At 49.9% G+C, this 22,844-nt stretch overlaps 1 protein-coding gene across 3 annotated transcripts in view; it reads left to right on the top strand.

Moving 5' to 3' along the window:
• Positions 1-12,926: 12,926 nt before the first annotated feature.
• SYT3 (synaptotagmin 3) overlaps positions 12,927-22,844 on the top strand; it is a 51,077-nt gene continuing 41,159 nt past the window's right edge. The window contains exon 1 of one of the 3 annotated variants that reach the window (XM_048517920.1): positions 12,927-13,022. The gene's annotated coding sequence lies outside the window, so the exon portion shown is untranslated. Of the gene's footprint in view, positions 13,023-14,138; positions 14,371-17,946; positions 18,075-22,844 lie in introns of those variants that run through there. The other 2 variants (XM_048517919.1, XM_048517921.1) reach the window with 2 other exon arrangements.

Genomic DNA, 22,844 nt, shown 5'->3' with positions numbered 1-22,844 from the left:
TTTGGGACCAGTGCTCTTTAACCTATTCATAAATGACATGGAAGTAGGGGTGGGTAGCGTGGTGGCCAAGTTTGCAGATGATACCAAGTTATGTAGGGTGGTGAGAACCACAAAGGATTGCGAAGAGCTCCAAGCGGATCTTGATAAATTAGGTGAGTGGGCTAAGAAATGGCAAATGCAGTTCAATGTAGCAAAATGTAAAGTGATGCACATGGGGGCAAAAAATCCAAACTTCACATACATGCTACAGGGGTCAGTGCTATCAGTCACAGACCAGGAAAGGGATTTCGGCATCTTAGTTGATAGTTCCATGGGAATGTCAACTCAATGCATGGCAGCTGTGAAAAAGGCAAACTCTATGCTGGGGATAATTAGGAAAGGAATTGATAATAAAACTGCAAAGATTGTCTTGCCCTTATATATAAAGCAGTTAGGTGCTGACCACATATTTGGAGTACTGTGTCCAAGTTCTGGCCGCCACATCTCAAAAAGGATATCGAAGAGATAGAAAAAGTGCAGAGAAGGGCAATGAGGATGATTGAGGGACTGGAGCACCTTCCTTGTGAGGAGAGGCTGTGGCGTTTGGGACTCTTTAGTTTGGAGAGGAGACGTCTGAGGGGGGATATGATTGAAGTCTATAAAATTATGCATGGGGTAGAAAATGTTGACAGAGACAACTTTCTCTTTCTCTCTTTCTCACAATACTAGAACCAGGGGGCATTCATTGAAAATGCTGGGGGGAAGAATTAGGACTAATAAAAGGAAACACTTCTTCACACAACGTGTGATTGGTGTTTGGAATATGCTGCCACAGGAGGTGGTGATGGCCACTAACCTGGATAGCTTTAAAAGGGGCTTGGATAGATTTATGGAGGAGAAGTCGATCTATGGCTACCAATCTTGGTCCTCTTGGATCTGAGATTGCAAATGCCTTAACAGACCAGGTGCTCGGGAGCAGCAGCAGCAGAAGGCCATTCCTTTCGCCACCTGCATGTGAGCTCCCAAAGGCATCTGGTGGGCCACTGCGAGTAGCAGAGAGTTGGACTAGATGGACTCTGGTCTGATCCAGCTGGCTTGTTCTTATATTCTTACGCCACACTGGCAAAGCAGGCATTTTCTCCCGAGGACTAATTTTGATCAACAAGATTAGCTGTAATAATGGGAGATCTCCATGTGTCCCCTGGAAGCTGGCAACCCTCGGTCCATGTCTACACAGTATGCCTCTGTTAAAGGGACAGGGCATTTTTTTCCCCAGGTCTCTTGGCAACCCATGTGCATGCAGAAACATTGCCAGTGTGGATGTAAGGGATCCCTCTTCCCTGGGAACTGTGCCTCCCATGAGGCAGTCTGCTGGATGAAACAAAGCACATGACTCCAGAGAGCGGCCAGGCAACAATGAGACCATATGTTCTGAGTCAACACAGGCCAGGGGCTCTGTTGTGCAAGCGAGTGCAGGGAGACAAAACCACCATGAGCGAGAGATGCTTCCAGCGAGCCTGTGCACGCTAAGAACCAGTGAACGCATGCGTAGTGTAGCGACAAAGATGCTCTCCAACTGAACGTGTGCCTAGGTAGCAATAGAGGTGAAGCCACTTCCGAGCTACAAATCTGAATATGAACAGTCCCTCCAAAGCCTTCTGATCTTCAAGACCAACGCTCATAATATCAATGACAATATTCAAAATATTGTCGAAGGCTTTCATGGCCGGAATCACTGAGGCATTGTGTGGTTTCCGGGCTGTAAATCGGTGCTCTAGTGGCATTTTCTCCTGACGTTTCACCTGCATCCGTGGCTGGTGTCTTCAGAGGATCTCAGATGATCCTCTGAAGACGCCAGTCACAGATGCAGGCGAAACATCAGGAGAAAATGCCACTAGAGCACAGACTTACAGCCCGGAAACCACACAACACCCCAATATTCAAAATGTTGTCCTGTGAAGAGAAATGTGCTTGATGGAACATTTCAGGATGTTGGGAACATGTAAAATTCCCACCTCGTCTGCATATCTGAAAACTCAAAATCCGGATTCAGACTTGGAACGAAACCAAAGCGTTGGTGGTGAAATCGAAATTGTAATGCTATTCTCAATTGCGTTTGTGGCTTGCCCAAATTTTAATTCCCGGTCTGTTTTTAAATGGCATCTGTCGCCAGTCTTATTTTAACGCTGATCTAAATGAGCTTTTACTCAATTTTAATCTACATGTATTTTAATTAGATTGGATCGGACTTTAATTATTATAACTGTTTTGACTGTTTTAGTTGGTGATTTAAACAGATTTTTTTTTTTGCGTGGTTTATTGCTGTAAGCCACTCTGAGCCCTGGCGGAGAGAGCGGTGTACAAATCAAACTAAATAAACAAACAAACAGACTTCAGATCTTAATGGAAGAATTCACCTGTCTGTGCTTGAACCCACTTTATACGTTTCCAATTGAAGCTCCTGCTGATGTAGATCCATGCACTGTGAATGTCACACACGAGGTGCACTGCTATGCATATGAGCTGAGAAGGGGTTGGATCCAACTGGTTTTCCTAGTGGTGAAAAAGAAAGGAAGGACCTTATTGGACCACCGTGCTGGGGATCATAAGACCTGCACATGCTAAAGGCATGCAGAACAGGGGCTATTGCAGAGGTGGGATCCAGCAGGTTCTCACAGGTTCCCGAGAGTAGGTTACTAATTATTTGTGTGTGCCGAGAGGGGGTTACTAATCGGTGATTTTGCCACGTGATTTTTGCCTTAGTTACGCCCCTCCTCTCAGCAGTAGTGCGCAGAACTTGAAGCAGTCTAGCAGGAGGTGCGCCGGCATGCGTGGCAGCCTGCGCCTGCGTGCATTCAAGCTTCCTTCAAGGACCCGAGGCGCTTGGTGGCTGCGTCCTTGCCAAAGCCCCGCCCAGGAATGCCCCGCCCCTGGAATGCCCGGCCATGCCCCCGTCGTGTCCCCCGCCCAGCCCCATTGGTGCTACGCCACAGTTTGAATCCCACCACCATGGGAACCTGTTACTAAAATTTTTGGATCCCACCACTGGGCTATTGTTAAGAGGGAAATGGGGTGAGGTTGATTATGAACAGCTGGGTGGATCTAACCTCGTGTGTATAAGTATCTAGAGCTGAGAAGCACAATACAAGTCTGTCTGTGAAGAATCCCCTCTGTTTCACACCAAAAACAGGATATCAGGGATGTACACATTCAGCTTTGGCTTGTTTTAATTGTTGAAAATATTGTCCATTATCTGTATGTTTATACTGGCTTCAGTGAGGGGGAAACCTCCTGCTCTGTCATTTCTCACCCCACGCCCACCTAGGACGAAGTTGTGACGGACTGTAACTCTCACCCAAGGGAACCTCCATAACCACATCGCTGGTTATGGAGGTTCCGTCCCCGTTGTACCGTCCCCGTTGTACAGGCCATTAAAATTCTCTCTCGTAAAACCGGCCACGGATGCAGTAGAACGAAGCTGAGCTCCCTCCATCCTTTCCTGCCGGAACCTGGCTGTGTTGAGTTAGAGAACGGAAGCCCAATAGCTTTCCTTCTGCAAAGCAACAAGCTTGCCTGTTAAAATACTGGAAGGAATCAAATACAGCCAGACAAGCCTGCTGCAGTTTAGCTGCCTCACTGAACGGTGCTGCCGCCGCGCTCCCTGTTTTACAGAGAGAATGCAAGCATGTACGCTGCCTCTATCTCTGGAGAGCATATCATATAAATTCTCTGGAGAGCACATCATATAATTTTTTTCTAAATAAATAAAATATTTAGAAGTGCTCTTTTCTGGAGCCATGCCATGCAGAACTACATCCCACCCCAAGGCAGGGTTGTGATGGGGTGGGGGTGAGTGATGCTCTGCGCAGAGATTCCAATCAGAGCCATTGTTTGGTATGAACATCAGCTAAACTCTCTGGTTGGACAAGGTTGCTGCCAGGCACCTATCTGCTGTCATGCTTTCAACTCGCGACCCTTTGCTGCCCTGGGGAACTGACACTTACTTATGGCAGGGGAAACGGAAAGCAAATCTTAGCTTTAGCCTAATCAGTTTGAACCCCATTGGGAGTAGTTACCCTTCCAAAGTGAGCAAGCAGGGTGTGCTCGACCCAGATTTTGATTGGTTATATTACAAGTGCAGGTCTCTGCAAGATTTCTGTCATCTCATATTGTGAGGAATTTACACTAGTGTGGCTGTCCTGGTTCACCTCAAAGACCATGGGTACGTCCAGTACCCATGAGCCAGCATGGTGAAGTAGTTAAGAGAACTGGGCTCTAATCTGGAGAACTGGGTTTGGTTCCTCACTGCTCCCCATGAATGGTGGACTTTTATCTAGTGAACTGGATTTGTTTCCCTGCTCCTCCACCGCAGTGGCGTATTTGCCTAGGGACAGGGGGTACCCTGGGCGGCACTAATCTGGTCACGTGGGGGCGCAAAATCATGTGATCAGAAAGATGGCAAGGCAAGGCTGCCTTGTCATCTTGTGGTGCCCTTGGCCCCACCCATGTCAGAGGACCTCCTAGGCCTCGCCCCCCTCCCGGCTGCCAGCTCCCCCCCCCAAGCCCCACCCCCCTCCCGGCTGCTGGCTCTGAGCTGGCAGCTGGCAGTCCCTTCTGCCCTCCCCTCTGGGGAGGACAGAAGCAACTGGAAGGCTCCGTGCTGGGGCCTTTGCTTTTATAACCTCAGGGTATGTGGCCCAGGTGTGGGGGGGCGCACCCAGAGAATTGATGTCTCCGGGCACCGTTTCCCCCCCTCTGCTCCACCTGCAGCTTGCTGAGTAACCTTGGGCTAGGGCTAGTCACAGTTCTTCAAAACTCGCTCAGCCCCACATCCCTCACAAGATCTTTGTTGTGGGGTGAGGAAGAGAAGGAGTTTGTAAGTCGCTTTGGCCCCTTCCGCACATGCAGAATAATGCACATTCAATCCACTTTCACAATTGTTTGAAAGTGGATTTTGCTATTCCGCCCAGCAAAATCCAGCTTCAAAGTGCATTGAAAGTAGATTGAAAGTGCATTATTCTGCATGTGCGGAAAGGGCCTTTGAGACTCCTTGCGATTGAGAACAGCGGGTATAACTCCAAACTACTCTTCTTCATCTTTATTTTCTTCTAATGTAGGGGTGTCCAACTCTGGCGCTTCAGATGTTCATGGACTACAATTCCCATCGGCCCCTGCTGATGGGAATTGTAGTCCATGAACATCTGAAGCGCCAGAGTTGGACACCCCTGTTCTAATGCTACAGTTCCCAGGATTCTTTGGAGGAGAGAGACTAAGCCAGTTTGCTTAGACTATAGATGTGACCCAGATATATGAATGTAGGTGTTGCCGAGAACATCTAACATAGCTGTGTTGTGCTGATGCAAAAAGAATACATCATTTCTGTGTTCACGTAGTAAGTTTGGGAAAGATTACCATTCAACAAACAGGTCTACGTAGGAACGAACACAGACAGGATTCCTGTATTACTTATAGGGACATATCACTTTTTCTCCCTGTGGTCAAAAAGGAACATGAAATGTCTAACTACATACATAGTTTCATCTTCTAAATATATATGTGCACAAATCTATAGAAAGATTCATGAATTGCTAGTGGATATCTCATCTGCTGTGCAGGCACAGAAAAATCACAGGTCAATGTACCTGGATTGCTAAAAATAATACACTGGCTTCATGTAACATCTGATAAATGGGAATAAGGGTAGCTTAACAGAGGAAGATTACAAAAGAGACATTTGAAGGGAAATGGATGGATACTGCATTTGTGGATAGATGAATGAATGAATGCGATTTGACGTGTCTGTACACAAAGAGCAATGATGCATGTATGTGGAGGGGGCAGAGTACATTGTCAGGCGTCTATATGGCTGTGCGCACCAATTGTTAGCATTGCAAATACATATCTGCATTTAAACTATTCATGCATTATGAGAGCTATACCCAAAGTGGATCCACGGTGCGTGTGAGTGAACAAGCACAAAAGACATATGCAGGCATGTACATAAGGATTTCAGTGTTACAAGTCTTGTTTAGCTCACAAGGGAACAGTTGCTTATAACGCACAAGTATGCGTGCAGTCACGATACATGTATAACATTACTTAAGCAAAACATGTTACAGATGACCTCTTGACTCTCTTGAAAATAGATCATGGGCGAATCTGCATTTGAACAGTTATAACTGTGTCCTGAGTATGTGTACCAAAGCACAGGTGGCATTTCCAACCTGTTTTGCTTCAATTGATGCCGACAATCCATCTTCAAACAGAAAATTAGACAGGGAGTGTAGATCCTGTGTGATCTCTCATTCTGGCCCCTTCTGCACGTGCAGAATAAGGCACTTTCAATCCCCTTTCAATGCACTTTGCAGCTGGATTTTGCTATGCGGAATAGCAAAATCCACTTGCAAACCATTGTGAAAGGGGATTTAAAGTGCATTATTCTGCAAGCTGCTTTCCCAACCTGAAATGGCTCTGGGTCGCACCCATTATTTTACTGGAGCAGGAACATGCATGTGTACCACTGAACTTCCTATGCAGTCTCCATTTTGGGTCGGGAAACCAAACGTGGGGAAGTCCACTCTTTCGATCTACCATGATTCTGATCCAAATTGGAGCCCTACGTGGTTAGAAAAGGAGCTCCCTCACAGCAGACATGCGGTTGTCCGAAACAAAGTCCAGCTGGGAAAACCCACACATAAATTAATAAGTGTAACAAGCTATGTGGCATTCAACCAATCTTTCTCCTGGTGAAAAGAGGAGGTGGATCACAATAGAATGCTGGGAGGACAAAATCAGAACATACACTATTGTGGCCAAATTATGAATCGATATCCAAAAGATGAACTTGAGGACAAATGGAGTCCTTATTTTTCATACCAATCTGATCTGACCACATAAAAACAAAATAACTTGAAAGCTGGAACTTAACAATGTTTAAGATATAATAAATGGACTAGTAAAAATGGTTAGAAGTATATAAATGATAAAGATTTCAAAATCTTATAAAGTCTGTCCAGAGGTGGGATCCAGCAGGTTCTCACAGGTTCCCGAGAGTAGGTTACTAATTATTTGTGTGTGCCGAGAGGGGGTTACTAATTGGTGATTTTGCCACATGATTTTTGCCTTAGTTATGCCCCTCCTCTCAGCAGTAGTGCGCAGAACTTGAAGCAGTCTAGCAGGAGGTGCACCGGTGTGCGTGGCAGCCTGCGCCTGCGTGCATTCGTTTCCCGCCCAAGGACTGGCGCAGTGGCTGCGTCCTTGCCACAGCCCTGCCCAGGAATGCCCTGCCCCCAGAATGCCTGGCCACGCCCCCATCGTGCCCCGCCCAGCCCCATTGGCGCTATGCCACAGTTTGAATCCCACCACCATGGGAACCTGTTACTAAAAATTTTGGATCCCACCACTGAGTCTGTCTAATAAATAGAAGATGATATATTGGGATCCATTATATAATATGTAAATATGAGGGGTGGATTTCTTTTTCTTTGACGTAATTGTGTCTGTTTTCGATTATTTCTTTTGCCTTTTTTCTTTCTCGTATGTTTAATAAATGTTGAAAAACAATTAAAAATATTTTTTTAAAAAAAGAGGTGGGATACCTTTTTGCCACCTCAAAAAACTAGGCTGAGGATCAAGGGATCTGCATGGATACAGGGACAGGGGCTCTACTTATGAGGAGACCGTAGTGAGCATGAGTGAAAAATCTGAATGGATCCCTAACCCTTAATCTTCAAGAGAGATACTACATAGCGCTGCTGGTTTATCTGCTTAAGGTCAGCATCAGTGGTCAGTCTTGTAATGAACATGACAAGCTGCCCAGAGGTGCCACGGGAAGTACACAGGGGCACCGTGGCACCCACAGGGAGCACATTGAGAAACCCTGACCTAAATACCTCACAGGCTTGTTTTTGTGGGGAAAAAAATTGGAGAAGGGGCAAACTTGTGAGCCCACTATAGGTCCCCATTTCAGAGAAAAGCAGGGTACAAACATCTAAATAAATACTAATGCCCTATGACAAGGCCAAAACAAAGAAGACCAGGCCACAGAGCTCACATTTTGTGCTTCATTTTGAGAACCAGCATAATGTCGTGGTTAAGAGGAGGCGGGTTCTTATCTGGTGAACAGGATTTGTTTCCCCACTCCTACGTTCCTGTTGGGTGACCTTGGGCCAGTCACAGTTCTCTCAGGACTCTCTCAGCCCCTCCTATTTCTCAAGGTGTCTGTTGTGAAGACAAGAAGGAAAAAGAGTTTGTAAGCTACCTTGAGTCTCCTTACAGAGAGAAGGGGGGGTATAATCCAAACTCTGCCGCCGCCTCCTCCTCCTCCTCCTCCTCCTCCTCCTCCTCCTCCTCTTCTTCTTCTTCTTCTTCTTCTTCTTCTTCTTCACAATATTCTAAGTTGCAAACCCCCGTGAATGCCCTGACAGAAAAATTAAAATAAAATTGAACAAACCGCTTCCTCTAACAGAAAAAAAATTGCCCGGCCACCCATTAACCATCACGAAAGCAGAGCCATCAGGCCTTCCGCAGTGACGCTCTGGGGACCCATTCATGTATGCAGAAAAATCTGCCGTTGTGAATTAACCCACAGAAATGAAAAGAAAATGACCAAGTGAAAAGCGAAAATGCTCCAGAAGCCATGAAACATCGCAAGCAGCTCAGAGTCAGTTGAAAGGGGGGGGAGTGGATGGGATCCTAGAGGGGGGTCCTAGAAGGGGGGATCTTGGGGGCACAGGCTCCCAGTCTGAATAAATAAGGGTAAGGACCTGGTCCGGTGTATGCTTATTCAGAAGGAAAGTCCCACAGTGCTCCCTAGATCTACTTCGAGGCAAGCATGCGTACGATCCCACACTTTGCCGTATTCAGCGGCATTGCAGCCTGAATGAAGAAAGTGACAGGCAAGTCAAAAGGCCTACAGCCGGAAGGCCGAGCACGCATGTTACAAGCCCCTGCTTTGCTCAGCCGGTTTTTTTTCTACGGCACAATCAGTGCGCAGCAGGACATGAGGGGAAGAGACAGATCCTTGCCTCAAGGAGCTTACAATTTAAATGTTTGTAGCGTGGGGAACAGCAAGCTGACACCGGGAGAGGAGGGGCCGGGAAGGGAGCAAAGCTGGCGCTTGAGCTGATGCAACTTGCAGCGCTGGAGTGTGGAGTGTGCACAGAAAGGCTGTGGGTGTATCAAATCAAATGGCCAGGCGGCTTTTGCAAATGGGGCTGCCAACCTCCAGGTAGTGACCAAAGCAATTACACCAATGCGTACCTATATTCACAAAATGAGTAATATTTCAACCAATAATAAACTGGAATACAACTCTGTCTTTCTATCTGAAGAGTTCCACATAGTTTTCAGCCCAAGATGGGGGGTTTTTCCCCTAGCCTCAAAATGTTTTAGATGCATCCTGGATGTCCATGTTAGCAATTCTTTTTGTGAGAACATTTTCAAAACGTTTTCACTCGCTGTGCGTATATCTTTAAAATGTTTCCTACCGCTCTCTGCAGTCCCTGGGCTGTCTCCTTGCCTCCACTGTATCTCCTGTTTACCTCATTTTAAAAAACATGGGGGGAGGTGATCTCTTCAAACCGACAAAGACGCAACCCCTGAAGAATTGCAGCATGAGGTTTGGAAGCGTCAAAACTATGAATCCACAGAGACATTAAAATAAAATCGGAGAATCCTGAAATGATGGCCAGGAAGTGTTTTCGAGGGGGTGAGTGTGGACATACCCGGGGGGACTGGACTGAAAACGCTTTGCAAATGTTTTCAGTAACTTGTGTGGAATTGGCGATGATCTAAAATGATAATCAAACTAGGGAAATGCAACGTCCATAAACATGTGTCAAAAACCACGTCGCAGATCTGGCTTAGGTCTTATTGAATCAGTTCATATCATCATTGTGTGTTCGTGTGATTGGTGTTTGGAATATGCTGCCACAGGAGGTGGTGATGGCCACTAACCTGGATAGCTTTAAAAAGGGCTTGGACAGATTTATGGAGGAGAAGTCAATCTATGGCTACCAATCTTGATCCTCCTTGGTCTCAGATTGCAAATGCCTTAGCAGACCAGGTGCTCAGGAACAGCAGCAGCAGAAGGCCGTTGCTTTCACATCCTGCAGGTGAGCACCCAAAGGCACCTGGTGGGCCACTGCGAGTAGCAGAGTGCTGGACTAGATGGACTCTGGTCTGATCCAGCAGGCTAGTTCTTATGTTCTTATGTTCTTATCAAATAACAACAAAATTATATAAAATTCTGTATAATTTACAAAAATTTGTATAATTTTGTTGTTATTTGATGATATGAACTGATTCAATAAGACACAAGCCAGATCTGCGACGTGGTTTTTGATACACGATGATCTAAAACGTACATTCCCAGCATCTGCTGTGACATAACAAGGGATCCTAAATTGCACGGCGGATCCTAAATCACCCAGCCCCTAATTGCCTGGTTCTTCCCACTTGGGGTTATCCACAGGCCAGAAAAAGAAAAGAAAAAAAACCCGCTTGTCCTTAAGAGTGACTTAATCCAATGAAGCCCTTCTCACAGAACCGAGATAAGCCTTGTTACCTGCTAATGGTTTCAGATTAAGCTCCTGTTAAAAGTTCCTTTAAAAAAAGAAGTTAGCAACCATAGGTGCCCAAACCAGCTAATCTTAATCCTATCCATGCAAAACCGGCGGCCAAATGCTGTCTGGGCGCACAGGGGTGCCACGCCACGCCACGCCACGCCCTCACCCCACCCCCACCCCTTGAAAGCCAGGTGACGCTTTTGTTCCTGACTTTATTCCCGGAACAGCTTTACCTACTACATTGAGTTCCTCAGAGGAAGGGAAGGATTTAAAGGGGCAAAAATATGTCCCTAAAAATAAATATATCCCCTGCGGGTCAAAGCTACTGACAGCGCAAGGTGGTTGTCAGAGATTGAACCTAGTTTACTGAGATGCATTCCTAGTTCAATGTAGTGAAAAGTGGTGAAAGGGAAGGTAGCTACTTCACGTGCAAACCCACAACTTTTCCTGGGCATCTTAACTGCACCATAGGCCCCCCAAGCAAAGCAGTGCGTGAGATACTTACATGCACATGTGGTTGTGATGCCCTTATATAAAGCAGTGGTGCGACTGCATTTGGAGTACTGTGTTCAGTTCTGGCCGCCACATCTCAAAAAGGATATCGAAGAGATAGAAAAAGTGCAGAGGAGGGCAACGAGGATGATTGAGGGACTGGAGCACCTTCCTTATGAGGAGAGGCTGCAGCTTTTGGGACTCTTTAGTTTGGAGAGGAGACGTCTGAGGGGGGATATGATTGAAGTCTATACAATTATGCATGGGGTAGAAAATGTTGACAGAGAAAATTTTCTCTCTTTCTCACAATACTAAAACCGGGGGAATACATTGAAAATGCTGGGGGGGGGGGGGGGGAATTTAGGACTAATAAAAGGAAAAATTTCTTTACACAACGTGCGATCGGTGTTTGGAATATGCTGCCACAGGAGGTGGTGATGGCCACTAACCCGGATAGCTTTAAAAGGGGCTTGGACAGATTTGTGGAGGAGAAGTCGATCTATGGCTACCAATCTCGATCCTCCTCGATCTGAGATTGCAAATGCCTTAGCAGACCAGGTGCTCGGGAGCAACAGCCGCAGAAGGCCATTGCTTTCACCTCCTGCACGTGAGCTCCCAAAGGCACCTGGTGGGCCACTGTGAGTAGCAGAGTGCTGGGCTAGATGGACTTTATGCACAAATTCTAATGTCCCCCTCCCCACAAAAATCTTTTCTTGAGCATTCACCTGGGGCCACCACCTGGCTTGGAAAGGAGGCCACGCCATGCAATGAAACTCAGTCCCCTCCTAATTCTTTGCAGATCGAAGGCACAAATTCACTCTGTGGCAACTACACTGCAGCCCCCTCCCCACTTATAGCCCCCTGATGCCCTTCCATGTTCTCTCCCCCAGAGCTGTCTTAACACATGGGCATGCCAGGCAGTGGCAGGGGCACGAGCAGTGGTGGGATTCAGCCAGTTCGCACCACTTCTGCAGAACCAGTTGTTAAAATGGTGCTTGTATACAACCAGTTGTTACATTATTTGAATCCCACCACTGGGCATGAGCACAGGGCCCCCATACCAATCTATGTATGTTGTGCCTTGCTCTCAAGAAATAAATAAACACCATAATAAACTATAAATATTTATACTTTATATTTGTACTCCGCCAATTGCCAGAAGGACTCGAGGCGGCTTTACATATCAACCCACGATGAAAACATCATAAAAACCATACAAAATTGCAAAAACACAAACGGAAACACTAAAACCAGTTTGAAACTAACGATATAAGGGAGCAGGCGTTACTTTTACTGGAAAATGCAAATTGGGCATGTATTCCCCTCAAGACAATATTAATGCTAATGCTTGTGATCGCAAGTGGACCCTGGCATTCGCCTCTGATCTAGCAGCCCGGTCCCCTCTGCAACCACACGTGCGTGAATGTGGACGTATCTCACGCACTACATCACGTCAAAGCGTCGTGCAGGTAGGGGCACCAGTGCATTGCTTTGCGGAGTGTGTGTGTGTGTGGGGAGGGGGGGAGGGTATAACTCTGCCCTGTTCTCCCCACGTGTGCAAAAACCCAGCCTCTCTGGGGTGCTTGCAGGAGTATTTTTTGTTCAGGCCCCCAATGCACGCATACACACCACACGACCCCACTCTCCAGATCCTGGCTGGGCGTGCGCACGCACCTCTGCACACAGACAATGCACAGAGGGGTCACCACAGCGCACGGCCAAGGAGCCCTCCCCCGATCTCCCTTCCTCTCGCCCTTCCCCAAACGCCACCGCCCTCCTCTCCTCACACCCCCCCCCCCCCGGTTAAGGGGCTGCCGCAGCTCCCTCCCGCTGCCCCCTCCATCCCCAACCGAGCGCCCTCTAGCGGCGCCGCCCCGCACCGCCAAGCAGCCGGCGAGGGAGGCGACCGGCAGTCCGGCTCGCCCGCCCGCCCGCCCGCCCTTCGCGCAGCACCGCCCGCTCCACAGCAGCTCCATCCTGCAGGTAGGCAAGCCGGCGCCCAGCCTCCGCCGCCGCCGCCTCCGGGGCAGCCGGCCTCGGTTTGATCCCCGCCTGGGGGGGGGGGGGAGGATGGGGGGCGGGGAAGAGGGGAAAAAAGGGGTTGCCCAGAACGGGGGGCGCCCCGAGGAGGCTGTAGGCAGGGGATGCAGAAGAGCTGGGCAGAGAGCGGTTGCAAAAGGGGGTGCATGGGGGGAGGGGTACGGAGGTGGTGGGTAGGAGACTGGGGGTACGGAGTGGAGAGGGGCCAGATGGGGGAAAGGCTGCAGGCACTGCGGGGGCACAGGTGGGGGCAGATAGAAGGGGTGTGGGGCAGGGAGGTTGAGATCAGAAGGGGGGATCCTCGGAGGGGAGGGGAATTGGGGAGGGGGCCTCGTGGATGAGGGGTACAGGTGCTTCGGGTTCCCCACAGCCCGAGGAAGGAGGCGGACAGGATCCGGGGCTGTGCTTGTGCAGCTGCATCGAGATGCTGTGAGCAGCACCGGAACCCTGTGGCTGGGAGGGGGGGCAGAGCCGTGGGGGCAGCTCTTCTGCCCGCACAGGGCCTCCCCCACCCACACGCCCCTTGCTTGGCGCAGGGCGTAATTAGGGGGAGGCTGGCAGGGCGCCACACGTCAGGGCAGAGACAATGGGCCAGCCTCCCCCGGGGCGGTTGTTGTGCCAACACACTGCTAATGTGATTAGAGGAGCATCTCCCAGCCAGCCCCTGGCCTCCTGGGCAGCGTGTGTGAGTGTGTTCAGATGGGGGGGAGCATGGGGTGGGTTGGGAGGCCGAGGGCAGACTGGGCATAGGGAGAGAAAGGTCAGTGAAGGCCGTGTCCCCTGGAGCATCCCAGAGGGTGAATCGAGGCCGGGCTGGAGCGTGCCCGCACGCCTATGGGTGCGTGCATGCCCCTTCAGAGCGGGCGGGCCTTGCACAAGGGGGCTGGAGATTGAGGGGACATCCCTATTCCCCCTGAGGTCACGCGTGCGGGAAACCCGTGCTTTCTGGGGACAGGTGTATGTGTGGCACCCTGGCACCAGGCTCGTGAGCGTGGCCGGGTGCGACGGCGTGGCTGGGATTCTAGTAACACGCTGTCTGCTTGTGCCACGGCACCTCAGCTCACATGTGGAGAGGTGCGACGTTTATCGGTGTCGGAGCAGCGGCGGTCGTTCAGACACAGAGACGCAGCCTGTGCGCCCGAAGCGGCGCGGGGGTCAGAGAGTCTCCTGTGGAGTAGCTAATGATTATTTCACACATGATGGGTTTCTGGCACAAATAGCCCTCCTGTGCAGAAAATGGCCTCTAGCCCATCGCCTGTGACAAAAGGCCTCTGTGTCTATTTCGCCACAGGTAAACGGCATAGGAAGCCCTTTCTGGGCTGGGCGTACCGAAGGGCCAGTTAGACGCGAGTGCCCACATCAAATATGCACCATTTCCTGTGCGGAAGCAATATCTGCCTGGGGAAAAGCACGTTGCGTTGACCAGACTTTGATGTGGCCCCGTTGTGTGTTTCGTGTGCCACCGGGACCTCTGAGTTCTCGCTCTGGGCGCGTGTGCCTCCGTTGGCGTGCAAACGGCGTAGCGCACCTCGATGACCCTCATGCGCCCGGGGGGGGGGGCCCTAACTGGGTGCAGAGGCAGCGTGAAAAATGTTTAGTCAATTAACTGATTAGATACTTTGAAGAGACTATGGCATGCCTTGTGCGGTCCTTCCCGATGCGTTGACTCGGATCTGGGGAGAGATGCGCTGATTTGAGCCTGTGAGTATGATGCTGGACGTTTTGCCCTAAAGAGGCTGGTGGGAAAATGTCCCCCAATCACGTAAGAGAACGGCAGCTTTAGGCTTTCTTCTGTTTCCATGTGCTCCAAAACCCTCTTAACCATAGGTGTCAAACTCGCAGCCCTCCAGATGTTATGGACTACAGTTCCCATCATGCTGGCAGGGGTGATGGGAACTGTAGTCCATAACATCTGGAGGGGCACGAGTTTGACACCTGAGCTCTTAACCGACTAGGACTAACTGCCCCCTTGCTGCAACCCTTTACTGCCCCCTTCCTACAAGATCCTACAACCCTTGGTTTTAAACCTTCCCCTCATGCCCAAGTTATTCCATTCCCAGAGAATGAAGGAAGGAATCTATGTGGGGGGGGGGGGGAGATTAAAATAAATCCCTGCTGAAATGGGGAAAAGGGAAGTCCTGGGAATAGTAAAGGGTAGCTTGGTAGAGAATATTTGGAAGCGGGACCCTTTCTCGTCCCTCCCGCAGCTGGGCTGGCTTCTCCCCTCATTGGGGCCTCCCCCGTTGGGGCTCTACTCTATTGGCAGGAAAAGTTTGTGGGATGGAGATGAAGTTCCTCCTTCTAACAGTGACAAGGCGTCCTATCGACCCGACATGGCTGTGGATGCAACAGGGCTGGGTCATGTTACCCGGAGATGCCAGCTTCGGGGAAAGACAGAGAGGGAGGGCTCCCGGGAAACTTGGTTGACTGAAAGAGTGGGAGTCACGAGGGAACCGGACTACTCTAGCTTGGGTTTGAGGCCTGGGGCATTCAGCAGGGATATTCCGTCAGACACAGATGCCTGGGACTTTGAAGGAAGGGGCCACGACTCAGCGGGTTAGCATCGTCAAAGGGCGTGAGTGGTTCTGCCTCCTCTGCATAGGAGGCCATATAATCGAGCTGGGAGTCGAGGTCCCCAAATGGGTATGTGTCAGTCATATTGGGTGTTATCCGTTTTAAGCAGCAGTGGCGTAGTGGTTAAGAGCAGGTGCGCTCTAATCTGGAGAACTGGGTTTGATTCCCCGCTCTGCCACGGGCTGTGGAGGCTTATTTGGGGAACTAGATTAGCCTGTGCACTCCAACAGACGCCAGCTGGGTGACCTTGGGCTGGTCACAGTTCTTGGGAGCTCTCTCAGCCCCACCCACCTCACAGGGTGTTTGTTGGGGGGGGGAAAGAGATTGTAAGCCCCTTTGAGTCTCCTGTAATTGATACCTATTATTATACCCATGATTGCACATCCTTTGCTGTCACAGGAGCATCTCCTGACCCTCCTTTTAAGTGACGGCCTTTCCAATACTTAAAGAGAATAATCGTGTCTCCTTTTAATCTCCTCTTTTCCAGACTAAACATTTCAAGTTCCTTCAGCCTTTCCTCCCACCCTTTTTTCACTCGTGTACCCCCTGGCAACCCATTTCCCTAAAACTGTACCACCACCACCCCCATATTAGCAAACCCATTAAATAATTTTTTTCCAGCGTGGTGTGGTAGGTTAGGGCAGGTGCGCTCTAATCTGGAGAACCGGGTTTGATTCCTCGCTCTGCCACTTGAGCTGTGGCGGCTTACCTGGTGAACCAGATTAGCTTGTGCACTCCAGCACATGCCAGCATGGTACCCTTGGTCTAGTCACAGTTGCTCAGAGCTCTCTCAGCTCCACCCACCTTACAGGGTGTTTGTTGTGGGGGTGGTGGAAGGAGATTGTAAGCCCCTTTGAGTCTCCTAACAGGAGAGAAAGGGGGTGTGTGAATCCAAACTCCTCCTCCTCCTCCTCCTCCTCCTCCTCCTCCTCCTCCTCTTCTTCTTCTTCTTCTTCTTCTTCTTCTTCTTCTTCTTCTTCTTCTTCTTCTTCTTCTTCTTCTTCTTCTTGTGTACCCCAATTGTTCTGTTGTGCACCTCTAGAGATAGAGGAACCACTGCACTGTACGATACTCAAGAGTTCTTAGGAGTTTAGTCCAGGGGCATCTGGGGGACCACTAGCATTTTGTAGCGATCAAAGTGAAGGGGGGATTACCAGATGGAAAACAAGGTGGAGGTCTTGTGCCTGGAAAACCTTTGTAGAGGGTGGGATTCTGGCAGGTGTTACCGTTCTTACCCCTGGTGTGAGAAGTCGCCCTTAGCAGCAACTCCTCCTTCTTCACAGCTGTTGACAGCGCAAATACCTGTGGCCTTTGCAACCTGCCTTCACAGAGAGCCAGGAAAGGTATTTGGAAATTAATCTCTGTGGGAGTTCCTGTATTGCAGGCTAGTATTGAAGAGGGGCCCTGGGTCGGACTGGGTAGCCCAATGGGTAGTGTGCAGTGAATCAGAAGAAACCGGAATTCCTGGGATGGAAAGAAAGGTTAGGCTGGAGAAGAGGAGCTAGGAATACCCCACAGTTTAATGTGTGGGGGGGGGCATGCCCTCCCCATCTTATTTGCCTGCCTGCTATGACCCCTTTTCCTGAGCAGAGGGGGGCCGGTTCCCACCAGCTTTGGTCCCCTGCCTGTTGTCCTTTATTTGCACTGATGGGATTCTTTGACGCCGTGAAGAGATCTCCTTTTATTCCCCCCCCCCCGCCGCCCATGCGAAAAGGCCTGGGGAGTCCCCTGTCTAGTCTCAATGAGTCATGCCTTGTTCTTCATGCTGAGCAGGGGGGTTGAGGCATTGCCAACGCAGAGAAGCCATCCCAGTCCAATTTTTCCTGAATTGCAAGGCCTCCGGGGCAGAGACTCCAGCCGTTTGTATGTTCTCTGCCTCTGGCATAAATGTGGCATTTGATCTATGGCGTCGGCGCCTTCCTTCCCAGTCGTTTGTCTCCCCTCCTTCGCTGCGCTGGAGAAGGACCGTTCTTCATGTTTCACGGATTCGAACAGAAGCTATTCTGATTGACTTCAGTCTCTGCTTGTTCCCCACCTTTTCTTCCCTCTCCCAACCTTGGAGAGACCTGGGTTGGGGGCGAGGTGGGGGGATCTTTCTCTTTTGTGTTTTGCTTTCCTCACAGCAGAGGGGCGGCACACAGAGCCCAGACCCACCTTCCTGGAGGTTCCCTTGAAAATCCCCCTTGCTCTCTTGTTCCGCCTCTTCTCCATCCTACACTGCACAGTGACTCATTGTGTGCGGGGGTGGGGAATGGCAAGTGATTGAAGTGCCTTGTCGGTTTGATGCGGGGAGCCGAGGAGCTGAAATCCCGGGGTGTCTTTCCCCGTGCGTGCGTGGACTCGCACACACCCCTCTCGGCTTGGCTGTCTCCCTTCTGTCTCCGATCCAACTGGAGAGCCCGGCAACAGGCTGCAAAGCAGGTACGGGCTCCGGAAATGTGCCACAGGTGCGGGTCCTGAAGCGCGCGTGCCTTGTGCATCGGCTGCCTTGGCGTGTTGGAGTAACGTGTGAAACCTTTGCAGCGACGGTGCTTTGGTAAAGATGAGCGAGCTGTCTGTGTGGAATGTTGTGTGCAATGCGCGTGCAGGCCGGTCAAGGGAAGCTGGTGCCAAAGGTTTATAGGCACAGGATTTGGGGGTGGGGTGAATGCTGTGAAATGCCGAGGGAGGTGGGGGTGAGGTATAGCTGTGCATTTCCGTGCTCGCTGGCTCCTGAACAGCAAGTGAGCATTTGAGCAGGGGCCCACCTGTGATGCAGTGTGAACGGCATCAGTGAGCCGAACGCTTGGGGGTCACAGAACAGGTGACTGGTCAATGCGTTCATGCTCTGCTTGTGGCTTTGATGAGGCATCTGCCTGGCGGGTGCTGAGACCTCAGTCCTTCCCTATGTGGATCTCGGTGTGATCCAACAGGGCGATTCTTACATTTCCAAGAGATGCAGAATATTCATCTACAAGAGGGGTTGGGGACTGGGTGCCGGTGGAAAGCTCAAGCCAGTGGTGGGATTCAAATAATTTAACAACCGGTTGTTTACAAGCACCATTTTAAACAACTGGTTCTGCCGAAGCGGTGCGAACCGGCTGAATCCCACCACTGGCTAAAGCCCTTTCTGTGCGCGTACCGCGTGAGCGTCCTAAGTCCAACGTGGCGGGGGGGCGGGGGGCGGACAGACTCGAGCTGTGTGATGTGGTAGTGAGTGAAGAAGTAGTTGTACAAGTCTACCAGGCTAAAATTCTGGGTTGCTTATTCTTCCTCTCTGAAATAGCGTGACCTCTGTCAGAGGTTATTGTGAGTCTGAACGAGATAAGCAACCCTTTGCATGTTCAGAGTGATTTCAGAATTAATAATAGTAATAATTAAGGCTGTCATCTGATTAAAGGCCTCCTTAGTCAATTTACAGTATTCATTTGAGTTGAAGCGGTTAAATCTGCATGCATCCTCGTACGTATGCCCTAGTTCAGTGGTGGCGAACCTATGGCACGGGTGCCAGAGGTGGCACTCAGAGCCCTCTCTGTGGGCACGCACAAACAGAGTCCCCCCCCCTCCCACACACACACATATCTAGGCTGGCCTGGGCCACTGGGCTCGAATATTAGCGTTAAACCTAGTTTGGGGGAAGCAGTGTAGGTAACCCTGTTAAGTGCTGTTAAACGCCACTATTTTCATGCGCAAACTAAAGCATGATTGTTTACCTGGGAGTAAGCTTGGTTGCTGGCAATGGGGCTTGCTTCTGAGAAAACCCTCCTAGGGCCGTGATTCACCCATTGGAAGAATTGCACGGTTGCTTCAAAGCAAAGCCACCGACTACCACCAAGCTTACTCCCGAGTAACGGACGCCTCGGAGCCAACCGTTTTTTCTAAACGAAAACCTCAGTATTCAGGTTAAATTGCCATGTTGGCACTTTGCGATAAATAAGTGGGTTTTGGGTTGCAGTTTGGGCACTCGGTCTTGAAAAGGTTCGCCATCACTGCCCTAGTTCAAAAGAAAAGAGCATGTGTGTGTCTTGAGATGGTTCACGTGCACTGAAGAGGCATTCCCTTCCTTCTTTCCTAGAAGAGGCATCCCCTCTCTTCTATGCCCGAGGAGAAAGAATGCCTCTTTTTATTTTTTAAAAAAAGAATTGTTACCTACAGTTATTATAAGTCGCATTCAGAAAGAGCACAGTTTTAAAAGCTCTGCAGTGTAATTAATTGGGGGCACATTTTGAGCGGGCCACGTGTCTCTCCATGATTAATATAACCAATTAAACCATGCGGTTCTCAAAACTGTAAAAAAAAGAAAAGAAATCCAAATGCCACAATTAAAAAAAAAAGGAATGTGAAAATTGGCCAGGGCACAGATAGTACCTATTGTTCTCTCTGCTGCCGCTGGAATGATCCCCAAATCTCTGAAGGATCGTTCCAAAACACATTCCAGAGGGGGTAGCCATGTGAAGTCTGTTGCAGCAGAAAGAACGGGGGTTTGCGGCCCCTCCTGAACAAACAGAAGGGGAATTTTCGGGAGCCCATCAGATGATCTTGCAGCTTTTTCCTGTGTGAGCCTGTAGCCCAGTCACTGGGTTCATTTCTAAGGGGCCCTAGATCTTAAGAGAGCCAGTGGTTAAGAGCAGGTGGATTCTAATCTGGAGAGCTGGGTTTGATTCCCCATGCCTCCGTCTGAGTGGCAGAGGCTTATCTGGAGAACCAGGTTTGATTCCCCATGCCTCCATCTGAGTGGCAGAGGCTTATCTGGTGAACCAGATGTGTTTCCGCACTCCTACGTTCCTGCTGGGTGGCCTTGGGGTAGTCCCAGTTCTTCGGAACTTTCTCAGTCCCAACTACCTCAAAAGGTGTCCATTATGGAGAGAGGAAGGGAAAGGAGCTTGTAAGCCACTTTACAGTCTCCTTACAGGAGAGAAAGGTAGGATATAAATTCTTCTTCGCTTTTAGTCAGTGCTAAGAACAATGTGGACAACCTTTCTCCTGCCTTGCCGGGAAATGTCCTGAAAACCTGTTGCAGTCGGAAATATTTAATGTGCCTCGAGAAAGTTGTCTCGGCCGCGTCTGATGGGTATCCAGCAAACACTGATAAAAGAGAAACGATTGCTGTGACCATATCTTCACGATAACTAACTCTGAACGGCGCAGAGTGCTTTGCAACAGGGCAAAGGACCTTCCCACCCAGACCAGTTTCAGATCTGGGTGACGCTTATCTAAGTGCCCATCTCTGGGATCACATTGCAGGACAGCCAAGCCTTCTAGAGGCTCTGAACCATCTGCCCAGGCAGTTGAGTAGCCACCCTACTAGGAGCAGCTGCTATTTATCGCCTTTCCCCTAGGTTGGCAGCCGCTTGTCTTATTTGTGGTGTAGTGGCGGTTAAGAGCAGTGGACTCTAATCTGGAAAGCCAGGTTTGGTTCCTCACTCCTCCGCATGGCTCCTCTTATCTGGCAAACTGGATTTGTTTCCCTGCTCCTGCACAGGAAGCCTGCTGGGTGACCTTCGGCGAGGCACAGTTCTCTCCGAACTTTCTTAGCCCCACCTACCTTTCTCAGCAGTGGCGTAGGAGGTTAAAAGCTCATGTATCTAATCTGGAGGAACTGGGTTTTATTCCCCACCCTGCCGCCTCAGCTGTGGAGGCTTATCTGGGTAATTCAGAGTAGCCTGTGCACTCCCACACATGCCAGCTGGGTGACCTTGGGCTAGTCACAGCTTCTCGGAGCTCTCTCAGCTCACCTACCTCACAGGGTGTTTGTTGTGAGGGGGGAAGGGCAAGGAGATTGTAAGCCCCTTTGAGTCTCCTGCAGGAGAGAAAGGGGGGATATAAATCCAAACTCCTCCTCCTCCTCCTCCTCCTCCTCTTCCTCCTCCTCCTCTTCTTCTTCTTCTTCTTCTTCTTCTTCTTCTTCTTCTTCTTCTTCTTCTTCTTCTTCTTCTTCTTCTTCTTCTTCTTCTTCTTCTTCTTCTTCTTCTTCTACCTCACAACGAATGTTACAGGACCAAGTGGTAGTGTCTTTCTGAAGCTAAGTGTCATTCTATCAGGCCTTCTAATTACTTTAAATGTCTCTGGGTAGCTCAAGGAAATGTGTCGTTAACCTTGTGAATTATCTGGAGCTGTTTTTCACAGCATAGGCTGGCAGAAGATAACATTGCTTCTGATCATGCGCAGAGTGCCATCGCCATAACCTGCTACCGTGTCTGTGGGCATCTGGCGTAGGGAACCTAATGAGCAGAGGAAACTGACCTCACGCTCTCTGTTTCCAAAATTAATGCTGCCTGTCTGTGTGAGCCTGTTGACATTTATTTCTGTGTGCAGATAGCGTTGAGCAAATGAAATGGCACATTTGTCCTGTGATGTTCTCCTAGCTCACAGCTGGCTTGGGTGAAAACCCAAACGAGCATCTCCGGCCGTGCGCTTTTGCGCTTTGGTGCGCCGAAGTCAGTGGGTACTAGATTGGCAAAAAGCGGAAAAAAAAGTATCTGCTGAAGATACTGGACTGGTGAGCATGTGAATTGGCGCCCTTGTTGGGAACATAAGCATGTATGTTTTGCAGCGACCGCTTGTTCACGCCATCTGTGTGTGTACGGCTGCCTGTTCTGGAAGTGCGTGTGCGTTTGTGGGTTGTGTGCGTTTGTAATGTATCCCTGCTAGCTTTGGAGGCAGCCGGCTTGCTAGCACACATTTTCCCCTTGCACGCGTCTTCTGCCCCGGCATCGTTCCCGAGCGTGGTGCCAGAAGGTTGGGCAGGCTGCGGCCTTGTTGGCGAAGGGCTGTCTAACACGATGTGGCAGCGAGCATCTGGATGTTTGGCATTGACATGGCGGGTTGACCTGGGCCGTAGGCGAGAGGATTTTCCAGAGTGGTAACCAGGCCAGGCCGTATTCCTCCAGAGATCACTTTGGCCTCCCTTCTTTAGGGCCCTGCGGTTCCTTCAGATGAGGGAACCAGGGTTTCCCCTCTGGGTGAGGCAGCCTGTGAAGAGCTCAGAATTGTGGGACGTTGTAGGCCATTTGAAGAGAAACTCTGGCCTCAGGCTGACTCCCATCCCAGAGGCTTCTGGGAGATGCTCTCCCAGATCCCCTTCTCCCTATAGCTGAGCACAGCCGTTCCCCGTGGGTCTGATGACTGACATCTGAAAAGGGAGCGTGCCTTGTGGAAATTCGCTAGGGAAGGCTGAAGGTAGAAAGAGAGAGGCGGTTTCTTATTATGAAA

The sequence above is a fragment of the Sphaerodactylus townsendi genome, linkage group LG15 (genome assembly GCF_021028975.2).
Source record: "Sphaerodactylus townsendi isolate TG3544 linkage group LG15, MPM_Stown_v2.3, whole genome shotgun sequence".
NCBI lineage: Eukaryota > Metazoa > Chordata > Lepidosauria > Squamata > Sphaerodactylidae > Sphaerodactylus > Sphaerodactylus townsendi.
The sequence above is the reverse complement of the archived record's forward strand: the minus strand, read 5'-3'. Positions and strand labels throughout refer to the sequence as shown.